This window comes from Bos grunniens, chromosome 13 (genome assembly GCF_055505025.1).
Source record: "Bos grunniens cultivar Pamir isolate PY7600 chromosome 13, Bosgru_T2T1.0, whole genome shotgun sequence".
Lineage (NCBI taxonomy): Eukaryota > Metazoa > Chordata > Mammalia > Artiodactyla > Bovidae > Bos > Bos grunniens.
The window spans coordinates 49,778,316-49,801,869 of NC_141177.1; the positions used below are offsets into that span (position 1 = coordinate 49,778,316).

The 23,554-nt window shown below is 40.9% G+C and overlaps 2 long non-coding RNA genes across 6 annotated transcripts in view; one reads left to right on the forward strand and one right to left on the reverse strand.

Annotated features, from left to right (window-relative positions):
* The window catches only part of LOC147360965 (uncharacterized), a 66,888-nt gene extending 43,524 nt beyond the window's left edge, over nt 1–23,364 (reverse strand). For 3 of the 5 annotated variants that reach the window (XR_015139534.1, XR_015139535.1, XR_015139532.1), the window contains exons 1-2: nt 22,106–22,246; nt 21,867–21,943 (exon numbers count right to left, since the gene is read on the reverse strand). This is a non-coding gene — a long non-coding RNA (uncharacterized LOC147360965). Of the gene's footprint in view, nt 1–21,866; nt 21,944–22,105 lie in introns of all 5 variants that reach the window. The other 2 variants (XR_015139531.1, XR_015139533.1) reach the window with 2 other exon arrangements.
* LOC147360966 (uncharacterized) lies at nt 22,659–23,554 on the forward strand. The gene is made up of 2 exons (XR_015139542.1): nt 22,659–23,147; nt 23,341–23,554. It is a non-coding gene; the product is annotated as an uncharacterized LOC147360966 (long non-coding RNA).

The window sequence follows — 23,554 nt, forward strand, 5'->3', positions numbered from 1 at the left end:
TTCCCATCTGTTTAAGAATTTTCCACAGTTTGTTGTGATCTACACAGTCGAAGACTTTGGCGTAGTCAATCAAGCAGAAGTAGATGTTTTTCTGGAACTCTCTTGCTTTTTCAATGATCCAACGGATGTTGGCAATTTGATCTCTGGTTCTTCTGCCTTTTCTAAATCTAGCTTGAACACCTGGAAGTTCACGGTTCATGTACTATTGAAATCTGCCTTGGAGAATTTTGAGCATTACCTTGCTGGCGTGTGAGATGAGTTTAACTGTGCAGTTTTGAGCATTCTTTGGCATTGCCTTTCTTTGAGACTGGAATGAAAACTGACCTTTTCCAGTCCTGTGGCCACTGCTGAGTTTTCCAAATTTGCTGGCATATTGAGTGCTGCACTTTCACAGCATCATCTTTTAGGATCTGAAAGAGCTCAACTGGAATTCCATCACCTCCACTAGCTTTGTTCATAGTTATGCTTTCTAAGGCCCAATTGACTTCACATTGCAGGATGTCTGGCTCTGGGCGAGTGACCACACCATCGTGGTTATCTGGGTCATGAAGATCTTTTTTGTACAGTTCTGTGTATTCTTGCCACCTCTTCTTAATATCTTCTGCTTCTGTTAGGTCCATACCGTTTCTGTCCTTTATTGAGCCCATCTTTGCATGAAATGTTCCCTTGGTATCTCTAATTTTCTTGAAGAGATCTCTAGGCTTTCCCATTCTATTGTTTTCCTCTCTTTCTTTGCACTGATCACTGAGGAAGGCTTTCTTATCTCTCCTTGCTATTCTTTGGAACTCTGCATTCAAATGGGTATATCTTTCCTTTTCTCCTTTGCCTTTAGCTTCTCTTCTTTTCTTGGCTATTCGTAAGGCCTCCTCAGACAACCATTTTGCCGTTTTGCATTTCTTTTTCTTGGGGATGGTCTTGATCACTGCCTCCTGTACAATGTCACAAACCTCCATCCATAGTTCTTCAGGCACTCTATCAAATCTAATCCCTTGAATCTATTTGTCACTTCCACTCTATAATCGTAAGGGATTTGATTTAGGTCATAGCTGAATGGTCTAGTAGTTTTCCCTAATTTCTTCAATTTAAGTCTGAATTTGGCAATAATGAGTTCATAGTCTGAGGCACAGTCAGCTCCCAGTCTTGTTTTTGCTGACTGTACAGAGCTTCTCCATCTTTGGTAGCAAAGAATATAATCAATCTGATTTCGATATTGACCATCTGGTGATGTCCATGTGTAGAGTCTTCTCTTGTGTTGTTAGAAGGTGTTTACTGTGACCAGTGTGTTCTCTTTGCAAAACTCTGTTAACTTTTGCCCTGCTTCATTTTGGCCAAATTTGCCTGTTACTCCAGGTATGTCCTGACTTCCTACTTTTGCATTCCAGTCCCCTATGATTAAAAAGACATCTTTCTTGGGTGTTAGTTCTAGAAGGTCTTGTAGGTCTTCATAGAATCATTCAACTTCAGCTTCTTCAGCATTACTGGTTGGGGCATAAACTCAGATTACTGTGATATTAAATGGTTTGCGTTGGAAACGAACAGAGATCATTCTGTCGTTTTTGAGATTGCATCCAAATACTGCATTTCGGACTCTTTTGTTGACTATGAGGGCTACTCCATTTTTCCTAAGGGAATCTTGCTCACAGTAGTAAATATAATGGTCATCTGAATTAAATTTGCCCATTTCTGTCCATTTTAGTTCACTGATTCCTAAAATGTCGATGTTCACTCTTGCCATCTCCTGTTTGACCGCTTCTAATTTACCTTGATTCATGGACCTAACATCCATCTTTGCATATCCATGTTTTAGCTATTGTGAGTAATACAGCTATGAACATGGGTGTGTAAATGTCTCTTTGAGAATTTGCTTTCACTTCTTTGAGGTTTATGCCTAAAAGTGGGACCACTGGCACTAATGATTCTACGTATAATTGTTTTGTGGAACCAACATACCAACTATACCTTTTTACATTCCCACAGAGTGCACAATGGTTCCAGTTTGTCCACTCCTTCTCTAAACAGAATGAAACTAGAACACTTTCTAACACCATACACAAAAATAAACTCAAAATGGATTAAAGATCTCAATGTAAGACCAGAAACTATAAAACTCCTAGAGGAGACATAGGCAAAACACTCTGCGACACACATCACAGCAGGATCCTCTATGACCCACCTCCCAGAATATTGGAAATAAAAGTAAAAATAAACAAATGGGGCCTAATTAAACTTAAAAGCTTCTGCACAACAAAGGAAACTATAAGCAAGGTGAAAAGACAGCCTTCAGAATGGGAGAAAATAGCAGCAAATGAAGCAACGGACAAACAACTAATCTCAAAAATATATAAGCAACTCCTACAGCTCAACTCCAGAAAAATAAATGACCCAATCAAAAAATGGGCCAAAGAACTAAATAGACATTTCTCCAAAGAAGACATACAGATGGCTAACAAACACATGAAAAGATGCTCAACATCACTCATTATCAGAGAAATGCAAATCAAAACCACTATGAGGTACCATTTCACACCAGTCAGAATGGCTGCGATCCAAAAGCCTACAAGCAATAAATGCTGGAGAGGGTGTGGAGAAAAGGGAACTCTCTTACACTGTTGGTGGGAATGCAAACTAGTACAGCCACTATGGAGAACAGTGTGGAGATTCCTTAAAAAACTGGAAATAGAACTGCCTTATGATCCAGCAATCCCACTGCTGGGCATACACACTGAGGAAACCAGAAGGGAAAGAGACACGTGTACTCCAATGTTCATCGCAGCACTGTTTATAAATATAAAGCCAGGACATGGAAGCAACGTAGATGTCCATCAGCAAATTAATGGATAAGAAAGCTGTGGTACATATACACAATGGAGTATTACTCAGCCATTAAAAAGAATACATTTGAATCAGTTCTAATGAGGTGGATGAAACTGGAGCCTATTATACAGAGTGAAGTAAGCCAGAAAGAAAAACACCAATACAGTATACTAACGCATATATATGGAATTTAGAAAGATGGTAACAATAACCCTGTGTACGAGACAGCAAAAGAGACACTGATGTATAGATCAGTCTTATGGACTCTGTGGGAGAGGGAGAGGGTGGGGAGATTTGGGAGAATGGCATTGAAACATGTATAATATCATGTATGAAACGAGTCACCAGTCCAGGTTCGATGCACGATACTGGATGCTTGGGGCTGGTGTACTGGGACGACCCAGAGGGAGGGTATGGGGAGGGAGGAGGGAGGAGGGTTCAGGATGGGGAATACAGGTATACCTGTGGCGGATTCATTTCGATATTTGGCAAAACTAATACAATATTGTAAAGTTTAAAAATAAAATTTTAAAAAAATTTAAAAAAAACAGTAGTCATCCTAATGGGTGCGAGATGGTACCTCACTGTGATTTTGGTTCCATTTCCCTAATGATTAGTGATGCTGAACATCTTTTTGTGGCCACTCACATACCTCCTTTGGAGAAATGTCTATTCCAAGTTCTTTGCTAATTTTGAATTGTTGTTGAGGTTGTTTTTTGTTTTTGTTGTTGTTGAGTTTTAGGAGCTCTCTATATATTTTATTAATCCCTTATCAGATATATGATTCTCAAATATTTTTTTTACCATCATACGGTTTTGCCTTTTTACTCTTTTGTCTATGTCTTTAAATGTTAAATTTTCATGAAGTCAAATTTGTGTATTTTTTCTGTTGTTACCTTTGCTTTTGATATCATATCAAAGAAATTATTGCCAAGTCCAATGTCCTGAAGCTTTTGTTCTATCTTTTCTTCTGAATTTTTTTATTGTTTTAATCTTGCAGTTAGGGCCTTGATTCATTTGTAATTTTGTATGTGCTGTTATGTATGGATCCAGTTTAATTCTTGCATGTGGTTATTCAGTTTTCCCAGCATCAGTTGTTGAAAAGGCAACATTACCACCTTTGTCAAAAATCACTTCCCTGTATATGTTTATTTCTAAGCATTCTGTTTTATTCCATTATTCTATGTTTATCGTTCTGCGTATCTCCCATTCTTGATTACTCTATCTCTGTAGTAAGTTTTGAAATTAAAGTGCGTGTCCTGAAGTTTTGTTCTTTTTTCCAGACACTTCTGGCTATTTGGAATCCCTTGAGATTTCATGTGACTTTTAGTTTGGGTTTTTCTATTTTTGTTTAAAAAGTGCCATTGGCATTTTGATAGGACTCGCTTTGAATCTGTAGATTGTTTTGGATAGTATGGACATTCTTAACAATATCGAGTCTTTCAATCCATAAACATGAAATGTGTTTCCACTTATTTATATCTTCTTCAGTTTCTTTCAGCAATATTTTGTAGTTTTTATTGTACAAGTCTCTCACCTCCTTGATTAAGTTATAATTCCTAAGTATCTTATTCTTTTTGATGCTATTGTGAATGGAACTATTATTATAATTTCCTTTTTTAGATTTATTGTGTATAAAAATGCAACTGATTTTTGTGTGTTGACTTTGTATCCTGCTACTTTGCTGAATTCATTTATTACCTCTAATTTTTTTGTGTGGAATTTTTAGAGTTTTCTCTCTATATATATATAAGTTATATATATATATATAGTTTATATATATAGTTTTCTATATAAATATATAAGATGATATTAAAAGATGATATATAAGATGATATATATCAGATGACATCATTTGCAAACAGATCACTTTACTTCTTCCTTTCCAATTTAGGTGTATTTTATTTCATTTTCTCATTGTTAATGGCTATAACTGTTTTGGCTGTAACTTCCAGTGCTGTGTTGAATAAAAGAGGTGAAAACTGGGCATCCTTACCTTGTTCCTGCTCTTAGAGAAAGAGCTTTCAGCCTTTCACCGTTAAGTATGATATTTGCTGTGAATCTTTCATAACTTGCTCTTATTATGTTGAGATAGTTTTATTCTATTCAGTTTGTTGGAGTCTTTTTTAATCAGGAAAGAGTATTTTATTTTGCCACATTACTTTTCTATATCAGTTGAGATGATTGTGCAGTTTCTTCATGTTGTCGATGTGGCATATTATACTGATCAATTTTCATACATCAAACCTTCTTTGCATTGCAGAAATAAATCCTATTTGGTCATTGTGTATAATACTTTTACTATGCTACCAAATTCTTTTTGCCAGGATTTTGTTGAGGATTTTTTCATCAGTATTCATAGGGATCTGCCTCTTGAGAAATTTGTACGCAGGTCAGGAAGCAACAGTTAGAACTGGACATGGAACAACAGACTGGTTCCAAACAGGAAAAGGAGTACGTCAAGGCTGTATATTGTCATCCTGTTTATTTAACTTATATGCAGAGTACATCATGAGAAACGCTGGACTGGAAGAAACACAAAATGGAATCAAGATTGCCGGGAGAAATATCAATAACCTCAGATATGCAGATGACACCACCCTTATGGCAGAAAGCGAAGAGGAACTCAAAAGCCTCTTGATGAAAGTGAAAGAGGAGAGTGAAAAAGTTGGCTTAAAGCTCAACATTCAGAAAACGAAGATCATGGCATCCGGTCCCACCACTTCATGGCAAATAGATGGGGAAATAGTGGAAACAGTGTCAGACTTTATTTTTCTGGGCTCCAAAATCACTACAGATGGTGCCTGCAGCCATGAAATTAAAAGACGCTTACTCCTTGGAAGGAAAGTTATGACCAACCTAGATAGCATATTCAAAAGCAAAGACATTACTTTGCCAACAAAGGTTCGTCTAGTCAAGGCTATGGTTTTTCCTGTGGTCATGTATGGATGTGAGAGTTGGACTGTGAGGAAGGCTGAGCACGGAAGAATTGATGCTTTTGAACTGTGGTGTTGGAGAAGACTCTTGAGGGTCCCTTGGACTGCAAGGAGATGCAACCAGTCCATTCTGAAGGAAATCAGCCCTGGGATTCCTCTGGAAGGAATGATGCTAAAGCTGAAACTCCAGTACTTTGGCCACCTCATGTGAAGAGTTGACTCACTGGAAAAGACTCTGATGCTGGGAGGGACTGGGGGCAAGAGGAGAAGGGGACCACAGAGGACGAGATGGCTGGATGGCATCACTGACTCAATGCATGTGAGTCTCAGTGAACTCTGGGAGTTGGTGATGGACAGGGAGGCCTGGCGTGCTGCGATTCATGGGGCTGCAAAGAGTCGGACACGACTGAGCGACTGATCTGATCTGAGCTGATTTGATCCATAGGGATATTGGTTTGTAATTTACTTTTCTTGTAATATCTTTGTCTGGCTTTGGTATCAGGGTTAAACTGGCCTTATAGAATGAGTTAGGAAGTGTTCCCTCTTCTACAATTTTCTGGAAAAGCTTGGGGAGAATTGGTATGAAATTTTTCTTTAAAATGTAGAATTCACTAAGTGAAGCCCTCAGGTTGACAGCTTTTCTTTTTGGGGGAGATTTTTGATTACTGATTCAATCTCCTTGCTAGTTATAAGTCTGTTCAGTTTTTCTCTTCATGGTTTACTCTTGTTAGGATTTGTGTTTCTAGGAAACTTACCAGATGATCTAAATTATCCAATTTGTTGGGCATACAGTTGTTCATAGTACTCTTTTTTTTTTTCTTCTATTTTTTGTTTTTTTTTTTTTTTTAAACTTTACAATATTGTATTAGTTTTGCCAAACATCAAAATGAATCCGCCACAGGTATACCCGTGCTCCCCATCCTGAACCCTCCTCCCTCCTCTCTCCCCATACCCCCCACTCTGGGTCATCCCAGTGCACCAGCCCCAAGCATCCAGTATTGTGCATCGACCCTGGACTGGCGACTCGTTTCATACATGATATTATACATGTTTCAATGTCATTCTCCCAAATCTCCCCACCCTCTCCCTCTCCCACAGAGTCCATAAGACTGATCTATACATCAGTGTCTCTTTTGCTGTCTCGTACACAGGGTTATTGTTACCATCTTTCTAAATTCCATATATATGCGTTAGTATACTGTATTGGTGTTTTTCTTTCTGGCTTACTTCACTCTGTATAATAGGCTCCAGTTTCATCCACCTCATTAGAACTGATTCAAATGTATTCTTTTTAATGGCTGAGTAATACTCCATTGTGTATATGTACCACAGCTTTTTCATAGTACTCTCTTATAATAATTTTTATTTCTGTAGAATTGGTAATAATGCCCACACTTTTAATTCTGGTGTTAGTAATTTTTCTTAGCTCATCTAATGGTTATCAAGTTTCTTGATCTTTTCAAAGAACCTACCTAAAAAATTGTTTAAATGAAGTAATTTCCAGGGCTTCCCAGGTGGCGCTAGTGATAAAGAACCCGCCTGCCTATGCAGGAGACAGAAGAGACACGGGTTCGATCCCTGATCAGGAAGACCTCCCCTCCAGAGGAGGAAGTGGCAGCCCACTCCAGTATTCTTCCCTGGAGAATCCCATGGATAGAGGAGCCTGGAGGGTTACAGTCCATAGGGGTGCAAAGAGTCAGACATGACTGAAGCAACTTAGCATGTAGTTGATTTCTGATGTTGCTTTATCTTTATATAAACCAAAGTGATTCACACATACAAGCATGTATATAAATATATGTATATATGTGTGTATTAGATTCTTTTCCATTATTCAGTTGCTCAGTCGTGTCCGACTCTTTGCAACCCCATGGACTGTAGCACACCAGGCTTCCCTGTCCATCACCAACTCCTGGAGCTTGCTCAAACTCATGTCCATCAAGTTGGTGATGCCATCCAACCATCTCATCCTCTGTCTTCCCCTTCTCCTGCCCTCAATCTTTCCCAACATCAGGGTCTTTTCTAGTGAGTCAGTTCTTTGAAGCATCAGGTGGCCAAAGTGTTGGAGCTTCAACATCAGTCCTTCCAGTGAATATTCAGGACTGATTTCATTTAGGATTGACTGGTGTGATCTCCATGCAGTCCAAGGGACTCTCAAGAGTCTTCTCCAACACCAGTTTGAAAGCATCGATTTTTTTGGTGCTCAGCTTTATGGTCCAGCTCTCACATCTGTACATGACTACTAAAAAAACTATAGCTTTGAATAGATGGACCTTTGTGGGCAAAGAAATGTCTCTGCTTTTAAATATGCTGTCTAGGTTTGTCATAGCTTGTTTTCCAAGCAGCAAACATCTTTTAATTTCATGGCTGCAGTTGCCATCTGCAGTGATTTTGGAGCCCAAGAAAATAAAGTCTGTCACCATTTCCATTGTTTCCCCATCTATTTGCCATGAAGTGATGGGACCAGATGCCATGATCTTCGTATTTTGAATGTTGAGTTTTAAGCCAGCTTTTGCACTCTGCTCTTTCACTTTCATCAAGAGGCTCTTTAGTTCCTTTTATCTTTATTACATAAGGGTGGTGTCATCTGAGGTTACTGATATTTCTCCTGGCAATCCTGTTTCCAACTTGTGCTCCATCCACCCCTGCATTTTGCATGACATACTCTGCATATAAGTGAAATAAGCACAGTGACATACACAGCCTTTATGTATTCTTTTCCCAGTTTGGCACCAGTCCATTGTTCAATGTCCGGTTTTAACTGTTGCTTCTTGACCTGCATACAGATTTCTTTTCCATTATAGGTTATTATAGGATATTGAGAATTGTTCCCTGTGCTAAACTGTAGGTCTTTGTTGGTTATCTATTTTGTATATAGTAGTATGTATATTTTAATCCCAAACTCCTAATTTATCCTTCCCCTGCTTTTCCCTTTCATGGCCGTAAGTTTGTTTTCTTTGTAAGTCTATTTCTGTTTTGTAAATAAGTCCGTTTGTTTCCTTTTTTAAGATTCCACATATAAGTGATGTCATATAATATTTGTGTTTCTTTGTCTGACTTCACTTATTATGAAAATCTGAGGCAAATGACCTTATACTATGCTTTTTTTAGGATGGAGTAATATTACATTGTGTATATAGACCACATCTTTATCCATTCATCTAATGATGGACATTTCCACTGCATAATTGTAAGGGATTTGATTCAGGTCATAACTGAATGGTCTAGTGGTTTTCCATACTTTCTTCAATTTAAGTCTGAATTTTGCAATAAGGAGTTCATGATTTGAGCCACAGTCAGCTTCCCAGTCTTGTTTTTGCTCACTGTATAGGGCTTCTCCATCTTTGGCTGCAAAGAATATAATCAATTTGATTTCAATGTTGGCCATCTGGTGATGTCCATGTGTAGAGTCTTCTATTGTGTTGCTGGAAGAGGGTGTTTGCTATGGCCAGTGCACTCTCTTGGCAAAACTCTGTTAGCCTTTGCCCTGCTTCATTCTGTACTCCAAGGCCAAATTTGCCTATTACTCCAGATATCTCTTGATTTCCTGCTTTTGCATTCCAGTCCCCTATGACAAAAAAGACATCTTTTTGGGGCGTTAGTTCTAGAAGGTCTTGTAGGTCTTTATAGAACCTTATAACTTCAACTTCTTTGGCATTAGTGGCTGGGGCATAGAATCAGATTAGTGTGGTACTGAATGGTTTCCCTTGGAAACAAACAGAGATCATTCTGTCATTTTTGAGTTTGCACCCAAATACTGCATTCTGGACTCTTTTGTTGACTATGAGGGCTTTCTTCATTTCTTCTAAAGGATTCTTGGCCACAGTAGTAGATATAATGGTCATCTGAATTAAATTTGCCCATTCCGGTCCATTTTAGTTCACTGATTCCTAAAATGTCGATGTTCACTCTTGCCATCTCCTGCTTGACCACTTCCAATTTACCTTGATTCATGGACCTAACATTACAGGTTCCCATGCAATATTGTTCTTTACAACATCAGACTTTACTTCCATCTTCAGTCTTACCTGCTACTGGGCTTTGTTTTCACTTTGGCTCCATCTCTTCATTCTTTCTGGAGTTATTTCTCCACTCTTTTTCAGTAGCATATTGGGTACCTTCTGATCTGGGGAGTTCATCTTTCAGTGTCATATCTTTTTGCTTTTTCATACTGTTCATGGGGTTCTCAAGGCAAGAATACTGAAGTGGTTTTCGATTCCCTTCTGCAGTTTAAATTGAAGAAAGTAGGGAAAACCACTAGACCATTCAGCTATGACCTAAATCAAATCCCTTACGATTATAGAGTGGAAGTGACAAATAGATTCAAGGGATTAGGTTTGATAGAGTGCCTGAAGAACTATGGATGGAGGTTTGTGACACTGTACAGGAGGCAGTGATCAAGACCATCCCCAAGAAAAAGAAATGCAAAACGGCAAAATGGTTGTCTGAGGAGCCCTTACGAATAGCTGAGAAAAGAAGGGAAGCTAAAGGCAAAGGAGAAAAGGAAAGATATACCCATTTGAATGCAGAGTTCCAAAGAGTAGCAAGGAGAGATAAGAAAGCCTTCCTCAGTGATCAGTGCAAAGAAATAGAGGAAAACAATAGAATGGGAAAGCCTAGAGATCTCTTCAAGAAAATTAGAGATGCCAAGGGAACATTTCATGCAAAGATGGGCTCAATAAAGGACAGAAACGGCATGGACCTAACAGAAGCAGAAGATATTAAGAAGAGGTGGCAAGAATACACAGAAGAACTGTACAAAAAAGATCGTCATGACCCAGATAACCACGATGGTGTGGTCACTCGCCCAGAGCCAGACATCCTGGCATGCAAAGTAAAGTGGGCCTTAGAAAGAATCACTATGAACAAAGCTAGTGGAGGTGATGGAATTCCAGTTGAACTCTTTCAGATCCTAAAAGATGATGCTGTGAAAGTGCAGCACTCAATTTGCCAGCAAGTTTGGAAAACCAGGCAGTGGCCACAGGACTGGAAAAGGTCAGTTTTCATTCCAGTCTCAAAGAAGGCAATGCCGAAGAATGCTCAAACTACTGCACAGTTACACTCATCTCACACACTAGCAAAGTAATGCTCAAAATTCTCCAAGCCAGGCTTCAACAGTACATGAACCGTGAACTTCCAGATGTTCAAGCTGGATTTAGAAAAGGCAGAGGAACCAGAGATCAAATTGCCAACATCCACTGGATCATGGAAAAAGCAAGAGAGTTCCAGAAAAACATCTACTTCTGCTTGATTGACTACGCCAAAGCCTCTGACTGTGTAGATCACAACAAACTGTGGAAAATTCTTAAAGAGATGGGAATACCAGACCACCTAACCTGCCTCCTGAGAAATCTGCATGCAGGTCAAGAAGCATCAGTTAGAACCAGACACGGAACAACGGACTGGTTCCAAATTGGGAAAGGAGTATGTCCTGGATGTATATTGTCACCCTGCTTATTTAACTTACATGCAGAGTACATCATGTGAAATGCCAGTCTGAATGAAACACAAGCTGGAATCAAGATTGCCGGGAGAAATATCAATAACCTCAGATATGCAGATGACACCACCCTTATGGCAGAAAGCGAAGAACTAAAGAGCCTCTTGATGAAACTGAAAGAGGAGAGTGAAAAAGCTGGCTTAAGACTCAACACACATGTACACCCATGGTGGATTCATGTCAATGTATGGCAAAACCAATACAATACTGTAAAGTAAAAGTAAATAAATAAATACATAAAACTGAGATTGAAAAAAACGAAGATCATGGCATCTGGTCCCATCACTTCATGGCAAACAGACATGGAAACAATGGAAATAGTGACAGACTTTATTATGGGGGTTCCAAAACAACTGCAGATGGTGACTGCAGCCATGAAACTAAAAGATGCTGGCTCCTTGGAAGAACAGCTATGACCAACCTAGACAGCATATTAAAAAGCAGAGACATTACTTTGCTGGCAAGTTCCTTTAATCAAAGCTGTGGTTTTTCCAGTAGTCACATATGGATGTGAAAGTTGGACCATGAAGAAAGCTGAGCACTGAAGAGTTGATGCTTTTGATCTGTGGTGTTGGAGAAGACTCTTGAGAGTCCCTTGGACTGCAAGGAGATCCAACCCGTCTATCCTAAAGGAGATCAGTCCTGAATATTCATTGGAAGGACTGATGCTGAAGCTGAAACTCCAATAGTTTGGCCACCTGATGCGTGAAGAACTGACTCCTTGCAAAAGCCCCTGATGCTGGGGAAGATGGAGGGCAGGAGGAGAAGGGGACGACAGAGGATGAGATGGTTGGATGGCATCACCGACTCAATGGACATGAGTTTGAGCAAGCCCCGAGAGTTGGTGGTGGTCAGGGAAGCCTGGAGTGCTGCAGTCTGTGGGGTCGCAAAGAGTCAGACATGACTGAGTGACTGAACTGAAAACATCAAAGCACCCCAAGTGTGCACCAACAGATGAATGGATAGGCAAAATGTGGTCTATACATATGAACTATTACATAGCCTTAAAAAAGAAAGTGTGAAATATGTAACATCAGAGATAAACTTTAAGGATATTATTTAAGTCACAAAAAAGACAAATGCTGTATGAACCCACCTACGTGACTTTACTTAGAATAGTCAAAACTGTAAGGATAGAGAATAAAATGTTGGTTGACAGGCTGAAGGAGACGAAAATGAGGAATTACTCAGTGTGTGTATAGTTTCAGTTTTATATGCTGAATAGAGTCATGAGGATGGAAGGGTGGTGATTACCACACAGCAGTGTGCACGTATCTAGTACCACTGAACTGGACTACAAAAACTGTTAAGATAGTGTATTTCATATATGTCTATTTCACATAAACATTACATTACTCCTGAGTGACAGGAGTGTCTTTTGCTATTCTTAACAATCCCATCTCATCCGCACCTGTGTTTATGCTAACATAAACACACAGGTTAATGAACCTACTGATCGTGTTGGGGGAGCAGCTGTGCCTGGAGAAGCATGGAAACGCTGTCCCCCACCCCACTCCTTGCTCTATATGCATCTCTCCCATTTGCCTGTCCCGAAGTTTCACCCTTTGTAAAAAAATAGCAAAGTGGTCATTGTAAGCAAAGCTCTATTCTGAGTTCTGTGAGTCATTCTAGTGAATTATTGAACCTGAGGGGTGAGTATGTGGAAAATCTTGAATTTACAGCCAGCTGGGCAGATGTGCAAGTAGCCTGGGGACCTCGCTGGCAGCTGCTATCTTAAGTGTGGGCGGTCACTTCAGTGCTCCTCAGCCTTCAACTCTGGGGTCTACACTCACTCGGGTTTGTTCAGAATAGAATAGAACTGCCAGACACCTAGTTGGTTTCAAAGGTTGTTGTTGGAATGACACAACCACCCCATCACGATTCCCACAGTAAAGATGAGGAGAGTGGAAGAAAGAGATGTGAGGGGCCTCACCCAATGTAAGAGAGCAGCTGGGATTCTAGCCAGGCTGCCTGACTCCAGATTTCACACCAGTAACTTTTAACAGCTCTCCCATTCCTTACATTCCAACCATAAATGAAATGATGTTTTCCACGGGCAATTCCATATTTTCCTGCTTCTGCGTTACTGCTCATCTTCCCTGGAACACTCTTCTCTCCCACCTCTACGTTCCAATACAACATCAAGGTCAGGCACCAGTGCCAGCTTGTGAAGCCCTCACCCAGCCCCAGTGCTCAGCTGCAGCCATGGAAACACACTTCATGCGCTGGCAACGACAGGACTGACCTCCAGGCCAGCGGCTTCACTCTGGACTCAGTGCTGTCCCTGTGCGGAGGCCATATCACCCCCGGGCTGCTCCCGGCCATGACTGAGTATAACAGACGCCTCCAGACAGCTCTGAGGCTAGCTTTGGCTCAAGGACTCCCAATGGCCTGGCCACATCTTCCCTGGGCAGCCCTCTCTTCCTCCCAACCCTCAACTTCTCTTTCACTCAGGGGTCAGGCTGCATTGTGGCTGGATGGCTCTCCCAGGTTTTCTCAGTTCCCTCCCTGTTTTCTCACAGCTCCTACCGACTAATCAATCCTTGCACAGTTAATCCTGTCTTGGAATCTACATTTTTCTCTGTATTTCCCATTTTATTATCTATTTACTATTTCATTTAAAAGTCTCTCTCAAGCTTTTAACTTATATAATTTATGGGAACCAACACCACCACCAAAAACTCTGGGCAACTACCTACACTGTGGTTATTGTGTGCCAGTGACATTTCCAAATTTATATTTAATACCTAAATAAAGAATAGCAAGGAGAGATAAGAAAGCCTTCTTCAGCGATCAATGCAAAGAAATAGAGGAAAACAATAGAATGGGAAAGCCTAGAGATCTCTTCAAGAAAATTAGAGATACCAAGGGAACATTTCATGCAGAGATGGGCTCAATAAAAGACAGAAATGGTATGGACCTAACAGAAGCAGAAGATATTAAGAAGAGGTGGCAAGAATACACAGAAGAACTGTACAAAAAAGATCTTCATGACCCAGATAATCACGATGGTGTGATCACTCACCGAGAGCCAGACATCCTGGAATGTGAAGTCAAGTGGGCCTTAGAAAGCATCACTATGAACAAAGCTAGTGGAGGTGATGGAATTCCAGTTGAGCTATTTCAAATCCTGAAAGATGATGCTGTGAAAGTGCTGCACTCAATATGCCAGCAAATTTGAAAAACTCCGCAGTGGCCACAGGACTGGAAAAGGTCAGTTTTCATTCTAATCCCAAAGAAAGGCAATGCCAAAGAATGTTCAAACTACCGCACAATTGCCCTCATCTCACATGCTAGTAAAGTAATGCTCAAAATTCTCCAAGCCAGGCTTCAGCAATATGTAAACCATGAACTTCCTGATGTTCAAGCTGGTTTTAGAAAAGGCAGAGGAACCAGAGACCAAATTTCCAACATCCGCTGGATCATGGAAAAAGCGAGAGAGTTCCAGAAAAACATCTATTTCTGCTTTATTGACTATGCCAAAGCCTTTGACTGTGTGGATCACAATAAACTGTGGAAAATTGTGAAAGAGATGGGAATACCAGAACACCTGATCTGCCTCTTGAGAAATTTGTATGCAGGTCAGGAAGCAAGAGTTAGAACTGGACATGGAACAACAGACTGGTTCCAAAAAGGAAAAGGAGTACGTCAAGGCTGTATATTGTCACCCTGCTTATTTAACTTATATGCAGAGTACATCATGTGAAATGCCAGCCTGAATGAAGCACAAGCTGGAATCAAGATTGCCAGGATAAAGATCAATAACCTCAGATACACAGATGACACCACCCTTGTGGCAGAAAGTGAAGAGGAACTCAAAAGCCTCTTGATGAAAGAAAGTAGAGAGTGAAAAAGTTGGCTTAAAGCTCAACATTCAGAAAACGAAGATCATGGCATCCAGTCCCATCACTTCATGGCAAATAAATGGGGAAACAGTGGAAACAGTGTCAGACTTTATTTTGGGGGGGGCTCCAAAATCACTGCAGATGGTGACTGCAGCCATGAAATTAAAAGACACTTACTCCTTGGAAGGAAAGTTATGACCAACCTAGATAGCATATTCAAAAGCAGAGACATTACTTTGCCAACCAAGTTTCGTCTAGTCAAGGCTATGGTTTTTCCTGTGGTCATGTATGGATGTGAGATTTGGACTGTGAAGAAGGCTGAGCACCGAAGAATTGATGCTTTTGAAGTGTGGTGTTGGAGAAGACTCTTGAGAGTCCCTTGGACTGCAAGGAGATCCAACCAGTCCATTCTAAAGGAGATCATCCCTGGGATTTCTTTGGAAGGAATGATGCTAAAGCTGAAACTCCAGTACTTTGGCCACCTCATGTGAAGAGCTGACTCATTGGAAAAGACTCTGATGCTGGGAGGGATTGGGGGCAGGAGGAGAAGGGGACGTCAGAGGATGAGATGGCTGGATGGCATCACCGACTCGATGGACGTGAGTCTGAGTGAACTCCGGGAGTTGGTGACGGACAGGGAGGCCTGGCGTGCTGTGATTCATGGGGTTGCAAAGAGTCGGACACGACTGAGCGACTGAACTGAACTGAAATAAACATTGTTAATGTTCATTAATATACCATCTGAAATCATCCAGAAACTCCTAGTTAGCTACAAAGCACACATTCGGAAATCTGTTTCTTAAAGGACCCAGATGGATAGTCCCTGGGTTTAAAGATCATCTTCCACCCTGAGCCTCCACGGCATCTCATTGGTGCCCGCATCGGGGCACTTGACAAAGCCAACCTTGGACAGCCATTACTGCCTTATTTCTCCTACTAGACTTTAAGCTTCTCGCGAGACTCTAAGCCTGAGTCATTTTTTTTAATCCTTCTCTACACTTAGTATACAGTCTATAATTATTTTATCTGTTCACTAGTGAATGAATAAATAAGGACCTGCGAACAGGGAACGCAGACTAGGAGGGAAATATTTCTTAAAGTCTTCTCTCTGTGATGTTAACAAGTATCATCTGGAGGGAAAGTTCATGGTCACACCAAGTTTAGGAAGTGCTGAGCTGAACAAAAATTAACCGATGTCTTTACTGTACAACTTCTCTGAGCATTTAAGATGCTCCTTTCATTTTGTGACTCTCCAGAAAGCAATGTCCTTCTATGGTCCATAGAATTGGTGTTCTGAGGAACCCAGATTGGGAAGCGTAATTAGAAAGACCAAGGAAAGCTTCCAGGATGCGTGGTGCATCCGAGATGATTCTGAAAGAACTGCAAGGGCTTCAGCAGGCCAAGATGGAAGAGAGAAAGTGAAGAACTTTGCGAGGAGCATTTAGTAAATTACAGAGGCAGGAAGGGACCAGTCACATTTGGAGAAATCACATAGACTGTTTACTAGGTTCCCCTGGTGGCTCAGACGGTAAAGAATCCGCCTGCAATGTGGGAGACATGGGTTCAATCCCTGGGTTGGGAAGATCGCCTGGAGAAGGGAACAGCGACCCACTTCAGTATTCTGGCCTGGAGAATTCCATTAACAGAGGAGCCGGGCAGGCTACAGTCCACTGGGTCGCAAAGAGTAGGACACGACTGAGTGACTTTCACTTTCATGAGAGCCTAAAGGGTAGCAAGAGCAGAAAGGAAGGTCATGGAGGAACTGCATTTTAGACTATGATATTTGGCCTTTATCCTATGATGCTATGAAAGTTTCTGCACCAGGAAATGATGGGATAAATGGTGACAAAGGGAACCGTTAGTTTTAATTAGAAAAGCATGGTGCGTGTTTAATGGTTCACCAAGAAGAATTCCATATGCTGCAAAACCAAAGAAAGCAATCTCAGGTTTTATAACCAAGGCAATCTGTTTGTCACATTACTAAATCCATAGCCATAATAAGGCTTCTGCAGTGCTTAATGTTCTGGTTTGCAATACGTGTTATGGGAAAGAATCTATTAAAATGTTATTAAGATGAACAAATCATCTTGCATCAACTTCTTTGGGAAAAAAGCTATAAATTACATCATCTCAATTTCTTGCCTCTTTTTTTGGCCCAGATTTGTCGCTTACAGTCACATATTTGGGGCAACTGAAGTTAGTAACCTTTAAGCAAACCTGTAGCTTATTCTCATCAAGATATATGTGGTACTTGCGGACATTATCGTTCAACCAAAAAGCTGGTATAGGGCACAATGCAGAAAGAGGTGCCAGGGCATGCACATCTGAGTCTGTGCTCTTAGGAAAGGCTGGTTGTTGCAGAGTTGAAATTTAACTAGTCAGCTCTTCTTCACACAATTAAATTAAAAGCAAATACTACTTCATAAGTTGAAAATATATTTGTCTTCAATATGCCATGATGGGAAAGTTGAATATATTCCAGATCTAACATATTGCTTTGGTATATATTATCCCAAAGAATCATTTTTAATTATTTTCCATTTTAACCTGCAACATTTTGAGTTTTGATCATTTCAAATCATTGTAGGAAGAATTCAAACCCTTCCAGAGACATTTTCGTGTTTTCTGAGGGTATGTTCAGTTATTGAAATATGTCTTTGCAGTTATTTTTCTCAGGATACAAATAGGGTTTTATCTTTTGGGGTTTTTCCAACTTTAATGCATATACCTTTCAGTTTACAACCTAGGACTCTTTCTCAATTCTTCTCTGTCTAAAGATATTGGATTGGCCAGAAAGTTCATCCAGATTTTTCCATAACATTTGACAGCATAATTCAAATGAACTTTTTGGCCAACGTAATACTATCAACACCACTGATTCATACTTGACTGCAGAAATCCCTGAATGTATTCATTTAATCCTCCTCATCCCATCTCATTGGCTCCCTGCCTTAGAATGTTTACTCATGCTGTTTCTTCTCTTCCTCACCAAGATAACTCTCACTTACTCAGAGAAATTTTCCTTGATGGTCATAATTGAGTCAGTGCTTCCTATATCACTTCTCGTAGCCTTTCCCCACTCCTAAATCTTACCACTTATGTAATTTTCATATTTGTGTTATTACTTAAATAGTAGCCTGATTTCCCCTTGGACCCTAATTTCCCTGAATTATGGGGATGGATGGTGAGATAAGGAATCTAGTAGATCTTTTCCATCAAATAATAAATTAAATCACATTTAATTTATATATTTCAAACTCTGCAATGTGATATCCAGGAAATTATCTGATTTGGAAAGTTGCCCAAAACTTATAGTTTTTTTTGGAAAATTCCCCAAACCTGAAAAGAGGACAAGAACTACCAGAAGGTGAAAAAGGTTTGGCTAATTTTTAAAGAACATTGGATCTGCTTTGGCTAGTAGAAACAAATCAGAAGATAAATCTGTCTAATCAGGTAGGCATACCTCTGGTCAAGAAAAAAAAGAGATAATGTGAATTGGAGATGAAGGGATTAATTTAGGGAGTTTGTGAGGGACACATATGTACTGCTATATTTAAAATGGATAACCAACAAGGACCTACTATACAGCACAGGGAACTCTGCTCAATGTTATGCGGCAGCCTAGACTGGATGGGAGTTTGGGGGAGAATGGATACACGCATATGTATGGCTGAGTCCATTTGCTGTCCACCTGAAACTATCACAACACTATTAATCAGCTATACTCCAATGAAAAATAAGAAGTTTTTTTTTTAAAGAAAAAGTTTTTTTAAACAGAAAAAATACGATCAACTATGACACAGTGATATAACAACAATAAAAATATTAACTACTCAGCTTTAATAAACATAGAAAGTCTAGGCAAAATATATTTCTGGATATATGTAAAGTTTTAAAAATGGGATGGGAAAGATAGGTAAAGGGGATCAAAGGCCCAGACTTCCCATTATAAATAATATGTCACTGATATAACAATGTACAGCAGTGACTATAGTTAATAATCCTGAGTAGCCCATTTGAAAGTTGCTGAGAGAGTATCTTAGAGGTCTTCATCACAAGAAAAACATTGCAATTATGTGTGGTGACAGATAATAATTAGACTTATCATGGTGATGGTTTTGCAATATATGCAAATATCAGATCATAACTGTGTATACCAGAAATGAATATAATGCTGTATGTCCATTTTAACTCAATGAACATTATTTTGAAATGGCACAGGAAGAAATACTGAATAGACTAATAAATATTAGGGAAATTGAGCATTCGCAAAAGTACCCAGACCCAAAGGGTATTCTTAAGGTATTAAATATTTGTGTCTTCCTGGAATTTATATATTGAAGCCTCATTCCCAATGTGAAGGTATCAGGAGGTGGGGCTTTGGGAGGTGATCAAGTCATGGGATTAGTGCCTTTACAAAATAGACCCCAGAGAGCTCCCTTATTCACTTCCAGCCATGTGAGGGTAAAGCAACAAGACAACGTTCTATGAACCAGGTCCTCACCAAGTCCTCACCTATGAACCAAGTCCCTGAACCTTCTGGCACCTTGGACTTGCCACCCTCCAGAACTATAAGAAATAAATGTTGTTTAAGCCACCAAGTCTATGGTATTTTTGTTACAGTGGCCGAAATTAAGACAGATATCATGGATGTAATCTACCACACTTCCAAGGAATAGATAATCATCATCATATGCCTGATTCTGAAACTAGTAAGAAGAATAAAAAAAAAAGTTCTTTATACTTATGAATCCTAACAAAATATTAGACAACCAAGTCTAATAGGTATTGATGATGCAACAGCATCAAGAAGTTTATTCTAGAAATTTAAATTAAGCACATTAGGATCAGAACATCAGTAACATTAAGACCTAAGGTACTAAGAATTAAAGGGGAAAAAATCATGTTATTATGAAAATAAATGCAGAAAAGTACTAGGTAATATTCAATACCTATTATGATTTTTATTTTTTTAAATCTCAGCTGGGAATATAAAAGTATTTTCTTATTTTGACAATATCTCAATAACAAAAAAATCATAGTCAACAAAACATTACACTTAATAGAAAAACCTAAATATGTCTACCATCATCATGATGACTTATTATAAATCTGGAGATCCTGGCAATCACTGAGACAAGAAAACAAAATAAGAGCTAAAAGAATTTGAAGAGATGATAAAGCTGTCTTTATTTGCACATTGGATCATCTGCATGGAAAATTCAACAGGACCATTAGATGAGTCATTATAACTAGTAAGAGTTCATCAATATTGCAAGATAAAATATTAACTCATAAAATTTAATGTAATGTTCTTTACCAATGATAGCCAATGGAGAAATAAAATAGAAAATCATTCGTAACAGTTAGAAAACCCATCACTTACCTGGAGGGAGGGTACAATGAAACGTTCTTAACTGCAGTGGTGGTTACACAACTGTATACATTATGTCAAAATTCAAGAACTGTCCACTAAACGGGTTCATTTCATGATGAAGAGGGTGTGGAGAAAAGGAAACTCCCCTAAACTATTGGTGGGAATGTAAACTGGTGCAACCACTGTGGATAATAGCATGGAGTTGCTTGGAAAACTAAAAATAGAGTTACCATGTTATCCAGCAAACCCACTCCTGGGCATATCCCTGGAGAAAACTCTAATTCAAAAAGACACATGTACCCTATGTTTATAGCAGCACTATTCACAATAGCCAAGACGTGGAAGCAACCGAACTGTCCACCGACAGATGAATCAACAAAGAGGGAGCACATGTACACAACAGAATATTACTCAGCCATAAAAGAACAAAATAATGCCATTTGCATCAACATGGATGGACCTAGAGATTACCATACAAAATGAAATCAGAAAGACACATACGATGTGATACCACTTATGTGTGGGATCTAAAACATGACACAATGAACCTGTCTACAAAACAGAATTATGAACAAAGAAAGAAAACAAACTTGTGGTTGCCAAAGGGGTGGGGGACGGAGCAAGGATGGAGTGGGAGACTGGGGTTAGCAGATGTAAGCTTTTACATATAGAACGGATAAACAACAAGTTCCTACTGCTTAACACTGAGAACTATATTCAATATTCTATGATAAGCCATAATAGAAAAGAATGTATATGCAAAACCGAATCATCTTGCTGTACACCAGTCATTAACACAGCATTCATTGTAAATCAACTATAATTTTTTCTAAAAGGGTCCATTTTACTATATGCGAATTATACTTTTTTTTTTAAGCAGACAAAAAAAAAAAAATCACCAGACTCAAAAGTACACCAAATCCCGAAGCTCTGAAGGGCACACATGTGCCCCCAACAGGCCTGAGAGCCGCCCTGGGCCTTCTGCTGAGCGTCCCCCTCTGGCTCTGTCGACTTCTGCTCCTGGAGCAGCCAAAGAACTGTGTGAGCCTGGCTTCCCTCACCCCTATAAAGCCCCCAACACACACAAGCGCCTGCCCTTTCCTTTTCCTTTTCCCTCCCTTCCTGTTGCCCACGTTCTCCCCAGGAGAGGCCGCACCGCCACCTGCTCAGAGCCGAGCTTCAGAGTAAAGCTGGTGACCCAAGACCACTGTCAAAACCACGCCGGACACCTCATGGGTCAGTCAAGCCTTTGCGGGCTGATCCAAGTCCCCAGATCACCCTCAAGGACAGCACTGCTTCTACAGGGAAGTAACCACATGAACAAAGAGCATTCAGAGCACACCCTGGCCCAAGCTGAGGACAGCCCGTACTTTGGTCTCCTTGGAACAACTTACCCTTCTGGGTTTCAGGCTGAACCAGGGTGTAGGGAGGTCTAGCAGAAGCCCTGGGGTCAAGCCGTCCTCGGCTGGGCCTAAGGAGAACATGGCAAGGCCTAGGTCAGCTCAGACAGACGGTGAAGCCAATGGAGAGTAGATGGAGACTGTGGCCTTTGCTCTCTGCTCCCCCACCTCCTGGGCAACCCCCTACCTGTTCCCTCGGGTATCCAGCCCCCTGGTGCCTTCACCATACGAACCTCACTTGGAAAGTCTCCCACCAACTCTTCCAAGATGCAAAGTCCCAGGCACGAGAGGGAAGAAAAAACTTCCAGTGTCACCAGCCAGGTTTGTTTCCTGAACGCTGAGATGCCGAAATTTGCAGCAAAGTGTGTTTGCTCGGGGAGCGTGGGGAAAGGTGATGAGGAAAAGCTGTGAGGATGGTTGTTCTGCGCATGCGTGACTCCGCTATGGGCCAGAAGTAGCAGACCACGTGTTCCCGCTCACTCAGATGAAGGATGGGCGGTTCCATCCAGTCTTAACCAACTCAGCTCCAACTAGACACAGCTGAGCCCAAGTTTCTAGAAAACAACTCAGGCAAACATATTAGCGGCCTTGGGTTCTTAAAATGACCATGCTTAGTGAAGGCAGGTGAAATGGGTTTAACCCACGGCCTCAATGGGACCTACTCTATCAGGGAGAAAGCCTTAAACTAAGTCAGAGCCACTCAGATGTGTTTGGGGCAGGGCTGGGCACCCAGGGTGGGGGCGGTTCTTGTACGTCTTCAAATAGGTATCTGGTGGCGGGCCCAGTGCACTGACCTTAAAGGAGTCTCTGCCACACCCTTAACCCTGGCAACCCTTGACCCTCCCACTAACCCCAGCCTCAACCTCAGCATCCTTCTGGTACCAAAGACCATTCTTAAGACTGCAGAGGGACCACTGGTGATGGCCAGAGTCCCAAGCCTGCTGTTGCCACCTATTAACATGAGCTGATTCTTTTTATCAGCACAGATTAGAAAGGGTCTCCTGTCTCAATAACCCCTAGGAGCATCTCAGCCTCCTACGATGTTGCTAAGTTTTGCAGGCCAGAGCAACTGGCTCCATAACACCAACTTCTCCTGTGTGGGGAGAAGCCCAACTTGAGCCTCCTGGCTCTGAGCAAAGATGTCTTGCCCTGGAGGAGCAAGGAAGTCTCCTCTTGTTTGTGTGAGATCTAGAGTTGAGTGTTGGGCTTCAACGCTCTGCCAGAGATCTGCAGCCTGACCCTCCTTACAATCCTGCCCGTCGGCAGCTTCACAAGGTGACTGGATGTCACTGCTTGACTTAAAGTGCTCACGGACTCCCTGCAAGCCACATCTGAGGCTCTTGTTGGCAGCCCTGCCAGCCCCTACATCCATCTGCAGCTCCAGACAGCACAGCAACCCCCACCTGTCACCCCACTTCCTTCCCAGCCTGGCACAAGCTCCTCACTTCTCAACTGCTTCTCTCCCCAGCTCACGTGGCTGCCCCTACTGTGCGCCCCTCAGGACCTGGCCCTCATCACTGTTCCTCAGCTGGATGGCTCACTCCCAGGGCATCAGAAGCATCACCACAAACCAGTGTCCTTCATCTGTGTGCTCCTGCCCAGGACAGGTCTTCAAAAACACATCAGACTCTCACCTTCCTGTCACCATTTATCTGGCTTCCCAGGGGTCAGGGGGCGGCAGA